This window comes from Camellia sinensis, chromosome 4 (genome assembly GCF_055761805.1).
Source record: "Camellia sinensis isolate YWXY chromosome 4, ASM5576180v1, whole genome shotgun sequence".
Taxonomy (NCBI): Eukaryota; Viridiplantae; Streptophyta; class Magnoliopsida; order Ericales; family Theaceae; genus Camellia; species Camellia sinensis.
In genome coordinates, this window is record NC_138964.1 from 39,261,263 (window position 1) to 39,272,939 (window position 11,677).

Sequence of the window (11,677 nt, forward strand, 5' to 3'; positions counted from 1 at the left end):
TGAAATTGAAAATTAATAAAAGATTGATAATTATAAAATGGGTTAAAATATCATGACGTCACAAGAAATTGAAAATTACTTCATTATCCTTCACTTATTACTCAATGAGTTTTTACTTACTATTTTATTAGATTTTACTTACTAAATTAAATTTACTACTCAATAATCTTCCACATACTATTTAATTAGCTTCTACATACTATTTCACTAGAATTCACTTATTACTCAATGAGTTTTCACTTACTACTGTATTAAACTTTAGTTATACTACTTAAATAAACTCCATTTACTACTCCAATAGACTTGACTTACTACTTACTACATCATGATAAATAGACTAGAGTTATTACTCAGTTCCACTTATAATTTGATTGGACTTCACTTATTACTCATTTAAACCCTACTTACTATTGAGTAAGACTTTACTTACCATTCAATTAGCTTTCATTACTACTTCATTCTATTTTACTTACTACTTAATTAAACTTGACTTACTATTTAATGAATTTTTACTTACTACTCCATTAGATTTTAGTTATTACTCAATAAATTTCCATTTACTACGCAATCAAACTCTACTTACTATTACATTAGACTTGATTTGTTATTCAATAAAATTTCACTTACTACTTTATTATAAGTAGATTTCACTTACCACTCAATAAGACTCTACTTATAATTTCATTAGACTTCACTTTCTTAAATATGAAACTCCATTTACTATTTTATTAGAGTTGACTTACGACTCAATGAGACTCCACTTACTATTTTATTAGACTTAACCTCCTATTTCAATAAATTTCACTTACTACTCAATTAGACTTTACTTATTACTCAATGAGACTCTACTTAATGCTTTATTAAATTTGACTATTACTCAATTAAATACCATTGACTGTTCAATAAAACTACACTTACTATTTCATAGTAAGTAGATTGACTTACTACTCAATAAGAATTCACTTACTATTTTATTAGACTTCATTTGTTACTCAATGAGATCACACTTACTATTTTATTAGACTTGAGTTATTACTCAATGAGATTTCACTTGCTGTTTCATTAAATTTGACTTACTACTCAATGAAACTCCACTTACTATTTCATTAAACGCGACTTACTACTTAATGAAACTCTACATGATATTGAATGATTTTTGTTTAACTAGGTGAAATGCTATTCCAACAAAATCTTAAATTTCATAAATTAAAAATATCACATCATGTCAAAATAAAACACTGATAGAGATAGAGACTGAGATATAGATAAATTCTTACCTCAATAATTTTTTGAATTTGTAAAAATTAAAATTACCCTCTTTCACATATCATTTGTTACAAAAATCAAAAGCAAGACCCAATATTGTTCATAGTGTTTGTAAATGAGTTGTGAGGTCTTCTATATTCTCCTAATTAACTATCTTCTTATATAGCAATTACTATTTTTAAGTACAGTGGGTAAAGAAATGTAATTCTTGTACACGTATTTATTTATCGCCATTAATAAAAATGTTGACAAATGAAAAGTTTTCCTAGGTTTATATTTTGTTTAATTTTTCATTTATGTTTTAAAATATTGTAGATATTAAATTTGTAAAAGCATATTCATTGCCAATCATCTGAATTTTATAGGGGAAAAATTCATTTTATGGTAGATATTAAATTGATAAAAAGTTATGAATTTATAAAAATTTCTAAAAGATTTGATTATGAAATTCATATAAGTTATATAAAATATACAAAATTTATGAGTAATAAAACAAAATATGGATCTCAAATTCTTAAATAGTAATTAATGCCTTGAGGTGTCGTTGGTTAAAAAAATGGGTACTTCTTTTAAATTAATTTTTACAAAAAATAAGTTTAAATAATTTACATTTTAAAAGAAAATAGTTTACAATTTATTTGTACTTGTTTTATTTATTTTTAATATTATTTTGAAAAGTGTTTTTTTCACAATAATGACTTTATAAAATTTGGTAAATTAGTAACAAATTTTAATAAATTAATATTCACATGCCATATTTTACTTTCTACAACTCACAAAAGACTAATAATATACTTATCACTAGTTTACATGACTTTTAATGTACTACCGTATGTGTCAACATATCATTGGTGTAATGTATTCCATCACTAATGTTTATCTTCAATGCAGTACTGACACATGAGTTGATATATTAAAAGTGATATACATAGGTGGTAAGTGTAGCATCACTCCTTACAAAAAAGACTAAATATAAAGGGAAAATAGTTATATATAGTGTGTCATTAGTTTCATGTATTTAAAATTAATTTATAATACAAAAGAGACCACAACTTTTGAGACAAAAAATGTGACCTAATTAATAGGTAATATTGTTGAGTTGTATTTTATTTATATTCAAATAGTAAATTTATTTATAACAAGTAGTAACTGAGTTAATGATAAATAGTAAATATGTTTGTAATAAATAGTAAGTTAGATCTATTTGTTCATTCTTAAATTAACTAAAACTACTTTACCTTTTGAAAAACCACCTTAATTTCCTATCTATTTTTAGTCATAATACATCTAATGGTTAGGAATTCATCCTATCCAAATCCAATGGTGCATATGTTTTTAGGTACCATACATGAAAACTACTTTCATGTACACACTCACTACAACAAAAATAGTCTTTAGAGATGAAAACTAATGACGAAAATAAATTTTATCACAAAATATGTATCTTTTAATGACGAAAATAATCTTCCATCTCCATATGTACCAATTTTAGAGACAAAAATAAAATTTCATCACCAATCCAAATACATAATAAAAAAATTAGGTGACGAAATTATTTTTCGTCATTATTTATATTTTTTTTGTCACGGAAGATTTCCTAGCTATTTTTTCGGAGGGTATCAAAATTTTGAGACTTTTGGTGACGAAACAATTGGTCACCAATTATAAAATTATTAATGACGAATATATTTTTGTCACCAATAATTTTTAATATTTTAATATCATTTAGTGACAAAACTATTTTTGTGGCCAATATTTTTATCTTTGGTGAAGAAATAATTTTGTCACCAATAAATGATTTAGTTGTTAAATATTTTAGAGGGAAATGAAAATACATTGGCGTCTATGGAAGCAGATCTGTTCTTCTTAAAAAAAAAAAAAAAAAGCCTGTTATGCTTGGTTATACACATAGACCTCACACACACACACACACACACACACAAAAAATAATTTCTCCATCAAACCTAATTTCACACACACATAAACATCTTACACTCATTCACGGGACTGAGTTTCCTCACCGCCGCTGCTAACATTTCATCGATTCACCGATCGGCTCACCGCCGATAGCCTTTCCTCACCACCGCCGTTGGTTTCTGCTTCCCTTGCCGCCGATCGTTAGCCTCTCTTTTCCTCACTGCCGCTGCTGTGTTGATCGGCTCACCACCACCGCTGTAGTCTCTCTCTCTCGATGCTCTCTCTGTGTAATAGTTTCGTCCGTTGCTCTCTCTCTCTCTAGTGTATATGCTCTAGATACATATAATATATGTATATATATATAACTTCAGCAACCAATGTTCATCTTTGTTTGTATGTGATTTTTTTTTTCTTTTTGTAAATCCAATTAAAGCCATTGTTCTAGAAATTGAATTCTTTATATGAATTTTTTTTTATTGGCTTGTGTATTGAACCAAGATTTAATCCATTGGCTTTCCTAATTATTTAATTAATTAACCTTACCTTTTTAAATGCTTCTGTTAACTAGGGGATTTGATTATTATTTTTATTTATTTATTACATTTGTCTTCAGAAAGAAGAGAGGCCAAAACTCATGTTAGAGTAAGCTCGAAGGATGTGAAGATTATACATAAAGTAATAGGATATTTGATTGAGTTCATTATTGTTTTTTTTTTTTTTTTTGAGATGTTTATAAGCTATATTTTGTTGATATGTCTATTTTCTTTCAGCATCTCTGCCCATGAAATGCCAATTTTTTGCGTGATTGTTTTATCTATCCTTATTCCTTTTCACGAAGTAATTTTCTGTGCTTTTCATCTATTAATTATTCAGAGCTATTTAGTATTATGATTTCTACAATCCTTTTATGCCTCAACACGATAAGTAACTAGGCTCACGCTCGGCTCGACTTATTAATATTAATGAAACTCGAGCTCGACTCGGCTCGGTTCGATAAGATATATTTATATATTATTTAATATATAAATAATACATTTATTATATAATTTAAATAAAGATAAAAAAGTCGAACTTATGCAAAGCTCGAGCTCGACTTATTTACTAAAAGAGCCTAATATTCGAGCTCGAAGTAGACTCATTTACTAAAAGAACCGAACCAAGCCGAGCCCTTAACGAGCCAAGCTAAGCCTGTTCATGTACAGTTCGGTTCATTTGCAGCCTTAAGGAGAGCGAAAGAGAGACGGTTCGTGTAAGGTTTAGTTGTTTCAAATCGGGTTACAATACACACACACACATATATATATACACATGTGTATTTTGTCATTTCACTTACGAATATCTTTATGGGTAAAATATTTTCGATTTCAAGTCAATTTATAGTTTTTAATGATGTTAGAAACATGTTTCAATTAATAATTTAAGTAATTTTATTATTGTATAGGAAAGCAATTATGAATTTCATTTTTTTTTTGTAGTTAATTATATTAAATAAAAAATTCTGACAAGAGGATATTTGTAATTTTTCAAACCTTAGGGGGTATTTTTAATTTACCCAATATTTTTTTTATTATTTTAATTTTACTTATTTGAATTTTACATAGATATTGGATTTTGTAGACCCTGATAAGTACTATTCACTGAACCTTGGGTCTAATGGAAGGTTTGGGAGGAGGGCCTCCCCTAAGGGGAGAGGGTCTAGGGGTACTTTGGTAATTTTTCGTTATTTCTACGTTGCCCTAATTCTATATTTATAAATAGATGACGAAAGTGTCTCTTTTAGGTTAAGAGAGTTATATTATTTTCTGATCATAATGAAAATTGTAGCAGTTGTGGATGTAACTCTATTCTGGAGTGAATCATGTAAATAATTGTATTTCTTTGTGTGTGTTTGATTTCTTTGATTTTGTTTGTTATTTTGTATCTTATTGATATTGATTAGGAATAGACGATTTCCTAATAATACATCACATGTGTCATACATGAGTTAAATATAAAGAGAACACATTGAGTGATATTTTGAAATCTTCTCTCCTTTTATTGTTAAGTGTCCACTTTTTTATTTAAAATAAAATACTAAACATATTGCCAAGTGTCAAATGCCCATTTTTTATTATTTAAAATTAATAAATAAATAAAAGAAAAGAATGAGACTTGACCCTAAAATTTTAAGTTTAATAAATCAAATTCTTACTATTTGAGTGTCAAATAATATATGAGAAATATTTTATTTTTTTTTTATTTATTTAAATTATAGTGACATTACATTTGCATAATTTTTTATCGGCTATTTTAGATAAAAATAAAAATTATCAGCGTCAAATGCCCGCGTATGCCTTATTCGAACAAAACGCGTGTCACAACTCGCAAACTTTAGTGGTGAGGTAGACAAATATTAATAAAATAAAATTTGATAAAAAGCATTTAATGAATATTATATTTTTTTATTTTTATTTTTTATTTTTTCGGGGTCCCTTAAATACTTGACTCTAATAAAATATTAAACAACGCGCACATTTTTATTTTTCTCCTCACTTCTCACGTGCCTAACCCATTTCATATTATTATCCTCTTTATATCTTTTTGATATTTTATTTTGTGGGTTCTATTTTAAATTTAATATGATTATTTAAATTGTTTATTTTGTAAGTTTAATAATGAAAAATTGTGTAAAAAATAAATTTTATCAAAATGATTAGATATATGAGCAAATTTTATATTTTATTTTAAATGAATAACGACTATGAATTTAAATTTAAACCGTCTATTTTATAAAATAAAATATAATTAACTTATCTATTTATCGATATTTGATGAAACTAATTTTTTACATAGACAATCCTCAGGTTTACGAAATGAATTGTTTGGATTATCATTGTAAGCATGAAATGGTGCCTCCAAAATAAAGTTTGAAATAGTCTAGAGGATACTGGTATCAAGAAAAACCATTCTCATATAAATAGGTAATGCTATAGTACATGTGCAAGTTATGACACTTGTGGGGTTACTTATCACAAATGTCACAATTAATCCTCTTTATTGACAACTATATATATATATATATATATATTATAGCTAAGGGCAAATTACACCCGTGGTCCCTATATTTTACTTTTTGTGTCATTTTGGTCCATATACTTTCCATTCACTTGATTTTGACTCGTAATTTTAGATTTTGCATAAATTTGGTCAAATTAATAATACTGTTAGTGTTTTTTTTTTTTTTTCAAAAAAATTTATCACTAAATTGGTTGAGGTTAACTTACTGAGTTAGATAAATTTATAATTTTACAATTAAAAATATGACACATGATACTTGAGAGGGGAATTTATGCCGAACAAATGAACCAAGCTAACCCTCATCTAGGGTGTTGAACCAAGTTGGATGATGAACTTGGGTTGTGGGCCAAGCTGAACCTGTGCCTCGGCGATGGGTTGGGGCGAAGCTGGAATGAGACCATGAACTCGGACCGAGCTATCTTATGAGTTTGGACCGCAGGTTGGATTGTGTCTGCACTTTGGTAATAGGTCGGGCAAAGCCATAATTGAGGTCGTTGTCTAGGACCGAATTAAACATGCCGACTGAGCTAAATGTGGAAGGCTACTGTGAGCGAATGGATTGACTAAGCTGGGAAAGAACCTCAGCGGGCCGGACTAACCATGTGGAGCCTTGAAGAGCTTTGTTGAGCTGTGAGGTCGCATGACAAGGCTGACCTCGGTTGACTTGGCACGTGAAACATCCAAAGTTAGTACAGTTAGAGATAGCTGGAGTGAGCTTTTATCACAAGTGATAGCCGGTCTTGATGTTCCATGTGGCCCAATGGAATGCAAGTAAGGGAGACCACTCACAGTACCCGTCAATACCGTTTGGCAGTTTGGTCAATGCTGTTTGGCGGTATTGATGAGTACGCATGTAAAAAGAAGAGAGAAAAGTACATCCACGTGTCCAACATAAGATAAATGACATAGTACACGCACAAGTTTGGAAAGCAAGGCAATAGCCTAGATAAAGCGCATGACTTTCCTTAGAGAAGAGGTAAGCAAACTTGCATTATCCATTCTCGCTATTCTCCTTCTCTCAAGAGCACTGACTTGATCGTCGGAGGGATTTTTCAGCAAATCACCCGCTGGGTAGCTCACCTTCATTGTGTTTCAGGCAGCAAGATGTCGTTTGAAGCAATACTAGCTGGGATGCAAGGAATATGGATGCGAAGAATATTTGCTCCCCGTATGAAAAATCTAGAAATCTCTTAGATATTGATTTGTGATTATGTAACAATTTTAAGCAGTATATAACAATCCCAATCAAACAATCAAGACAAATCAACACAACGATTTTAACGTGGAAAAACCACAATTGGACACCTCCAACTGTGATTAAAAAATCACGGGCAACAGCCACAAAACAATCCACTAAGAAGATTTAAAAGAATTACACAGGTATACTCTCAATTACCTAGCGAATCCACGCCTAATTGAACCAACCTCTATGTGTCTCTTCCAACCCCGTCTTCACCTCGGAATTGTCTTTACGATGAGCCACTCCAGAATCCACCGAAGCTTCAGGCTCGAATTCTTCAGAATCCACCGAAGAACAACTCTCTCTCTCTTGTGTATAACAAACAAAACCTTTGATATACTCTCTTTAAACCATGAGTTGAATACTCAATAAAATATCAAAGAAAACTAAAAAAATATCCCCAGATATAAACCTTAAAAACCAAAAAGAAGATCTGGAGGACTTCAGGAGTAGTCTAGTTTTGGGAGAAAACCAACTACTTATAGAAAACCGAAAGTAATCATAGATTTGGAAGAAAACCCAATCCTTATTGAAATCCGAAAAACTGTGTTCGCGCGGTCCGCTCGAGCGCCCAACAGCCCGCTCGAGCGGCTTCAGCAAAATATGCGCGTGATATAACAGAGGTCCGCTCGAGCGCTAGAGAACCCGCTTGAGCGCGAAATCACACATCTCAGTACTTTTACAGGCGACCAAAATTGTTGGAACCAGGGATTCTCCACTCGAGCAGGGTAATGTCCGCTCGAGCGGACAGGCAACTTGGAATGCATTTTTGCATTTTGCTTCGGGAGCACTGCCCCTCGACCCCGCCGTGGCGCTGCCCCGGACCCCCCAAGGGGCGCTGTCCCTTGACCCCCGCGAGCTGACCGGGCAGCTCGATCCCCGACATAATCAGCGAAGTGGCAATCTTGAAAGTATTAACATCACAAACTTCTCTGCAAGGCACAATTCAGGTTGGATTCGCATCTAAACTCTTATAGCCTCACTGAAATAAAAAGTACGAAAACAAATACAACTGAAAGGAGTTTTGTCAAACGGGGTTACCAAGAATAAAAACCTAACACCGTACAACACTTATGTGCATATTTTTCATAAAGAAATATTAAGAGTCTTAACCAATTGGACCAAGTTGAGACAAAGTCATAAATTCAATATCACAATCGAGCCAATTAAAAATACAGAGACTAAAATGACACAAAGACCAAAGTATAGCGATTGCCGTTGTAATTTTCCCTATAACTAAACACCACATGAGGGAAAACTAAAAGTCTTTTAGATTAAAACTAAAATAATGTTATAACTAATATCACAAAGGGTCATAACTAAAAGCATAAGAGTCTTGCGGCGTGAAACACATGTGTATCAATTTCGCACACAAAAAAAAAAAGAATGTATTATAAATTTCTCATATATATATATATATATATATGTACCTGTGTATCAATTTCAACTTTGGTATGTGATGTCACCCACAATCTGGAAATTTCATTGATCAGCAGTGGACTTTTGAATCCATTTTCTCTCTCCTTAATACACCTATAAGAAGGACCCTCCACCCTCAAACATTCCACAAACCATTCACCCCTTTCTAACCCATTCCACACTTCAAACTCACTCTCTCTCTCTCTCTCTCTCTCTCTGAGTAGTTTACATTTCACTCGTAATTCTCTTGATTGGTGATATGGGTATTGAAGGAGAGAAGAGATATGGTCTGTTATTGGCATGCAAGGACTCAGAGTATGTGAAGGAGGTGTATGGTGGGTACTTCAATGTGTTTGTGGCAGCTTTTGGTGAAGAAGGAGAGAGATGGGACTTGTTTAGGGTTGTTGAAGGAGAGTTCCCAGACATGAATCAACTTCAAAACTATGATGGATTTGTGGTTAGTGGTAGCCCTTATGATGCTTATGGGAATGACTTTTGGATTCTCAAGCTTTGCTTTCTCTTGCAAACCTTAGATTCCATGAGAAAGAAAGTCCTTGGCATTTGCTTTGGCCACCAGGTAATTCATTGTTCCAATTAAAAATTGTCAATAATAATGCTATCTACTCAGAAAAAATAATCAAAAAAAATTTATTATTATTATTTTTTTTGGTATATAGCATTTGTGTTAAAATATACAGTTTATTGTAGTATAGCATGAAAAATTGAGATTGATTTAAATTTATCTTCATGTTTATTTTTGTAGGTTTTGTGTAGTGCATTGGGTGGAAAAGTTGGGTAGGCATGCACTGGTTGGGACATTGGGCTAAGAAAAGTGAGAATTGTCAAAGATTTTTCACCATGTGCCTTTCTTGATAGCTTGGATGAGATCCCACCTGCCCTTTCAATCATTGAATGCCACCAAGATGAGGTCCTGTCTCTCTCTCTCTCTCTCTCAATAATTCAGTTATAATCATCAACACTTGGGGGACTAATTCTAAGTTCTAACAATAAAACAATCTATGAAACAGGTTTGGGAGGTCCCTGTAGGAGCTGAAGTGATAGCATTTTCAGACAAAACAAGAGTAGAGATGTTCATCATTGGAGATCACATTCTTGGAATTCAAGGTCATCCTGAGTACACCAAAGACATTCTTAACAATCTCATTGATCGTCTTCTTACTAATGACTCTATAGAGGTATTTACTATATGTTCTTCTATTTGGCTTTCAATTGCCATTAACTTTTTTTTCTTTTTTTTCTTTTTTTTTTATTTTGAAATTCTTTGCATACTGAATTTTAGTTGTATAATTACAGAAAGGATTTGCCGAAGATGTGAAGTCAAAATTGCAGTTAGCTGAACCAGACAGAAAATGCTGGCAAAGGATGTGCAAAATGTTTCTCAATGGGAGATAGAACAGAAATTGCGTTACATTAAATATATGTATGACCACATCAAACTTAATCAGACTAACTTTGTGTCCCTTTCCTGTGAAATTGGCTATATGAATCATGTTTCGCCATTTTATTATGTCGATAACTATGTACATATATTCCTTTTCCCCCTCACTTGTATCCCTCTTTTCTTTTGTTTACAAAATAAAATCAGCAAGATGTTAATGTGTGGGTGAAAATCTGATCACACTGCCTGCTTAGTAACCAACTGGAGAGCACAGGCAGAATAGATGGCTTCAGTAACCTGTAACAGAAAGAAAAGGCTCCGGCGGTGGTTCTTCCACCCGGGGGCACTCCGACGATCAAGTCAGTATATCTCTCAAAGATAATCAAGTGCGAAACTTAATACTCAAAACATAAATTGCATACCTTAGACCCACGGGGGTGCCTCTCTTTCATAATATACTCAATCCAAGTCCTACTAGAAGTATGACTTCTATGAACTCCAATTTAGTGCTTACTTTGGACTCTTTAAGAGATAAAGATAAACTCCCTAAGAGCTTTATCCTTATCTTGGTTAAGTCCCCTCTTCGTCTTAGGACTCTTGTCCATTATTCGTTTATCTCGGATTCCGATATCTTCGGAGTTAACCTCGGCCTCGCCGAGATCATCTCGGCGTCACGACCAGGACACGTGGCACCTCGGCTGACACGTCGGCGTCACCATGCCACGTGTTGGTATTCAGAAAATATATCCCCACAACTGCCCCCTAGGTTCACTTCGAGCCGTTTAGCCGAGATAATCCACTTCGAGCCGATGTATTCTCTTCGGAGAACAAGGTTTCGAACGTACTCTCCCACGTGCATGAGCTGTCATGCATATCTATCCGTTCTTTTCACGTGTATTGTCTTCATTGGGGCGTGTCTGTGACACGCCTGAAAGCCGTCTGTCATTTGTCTGCGCTGTCTGACGCGTGCGTTGCTCTAGGCGTAATAAATGCCCTATTTTTGCCGCCGTTTCACGTTTTTGACAAAACTTTTCCCTGCCTCTTTCTTTCTTCACTTTCTTCATTCTGATTTCTTGCTCTCTCTCTCTTCGAAAGCTCTTTTTTTCTTCGAATCTGCCATTGCTTTAATCTTCTGAAACTGTCTTTAATCTTCCATTCTTGCGAAGCTTTCTTTGCTGTCACAACCGATTTCTGATCTCGACGAATATTGCCCCGGCTTCATTTGTTCTGGTAAGATTCTGCTCCTTTCACTCTTAGCTCTCTTTATGTGCTTTCGTTTGCCTGTTGCTATTATCGCTTTTGTCCAAAGCCTTGGATTTATTTGTATCTTGAATCATGGCTACGTCTTGAACACTTGCACTATTTCACCACTTTTCTTG

General features: G+C 33.0%; 1 pseudogene across 1 annotated transcript; it reads left to right on the forward strand.

Moving 5' to 3' along the window:
- The first annotated feature begins 8,980 nt into the window (after positions 1-8,980).
- On the forward strand, positions 8,981-10,458 carry LOC145823303 (gamma-glutamyl peptidase 3-like; annotated as a pseudogene). Its single transcript, XR_014365590.1, has 4 exons — positions 8,981-9,476; positions 9,663-9,827; positions 9,928-10,095; positions 10,214-10,458. The product of XR_014365590.1 is annotated as a gamma-glutamyl peptidase 3-like (transcript).
- Positions 10,459-11,677: the final 1,219 nt, after the last annotated feature.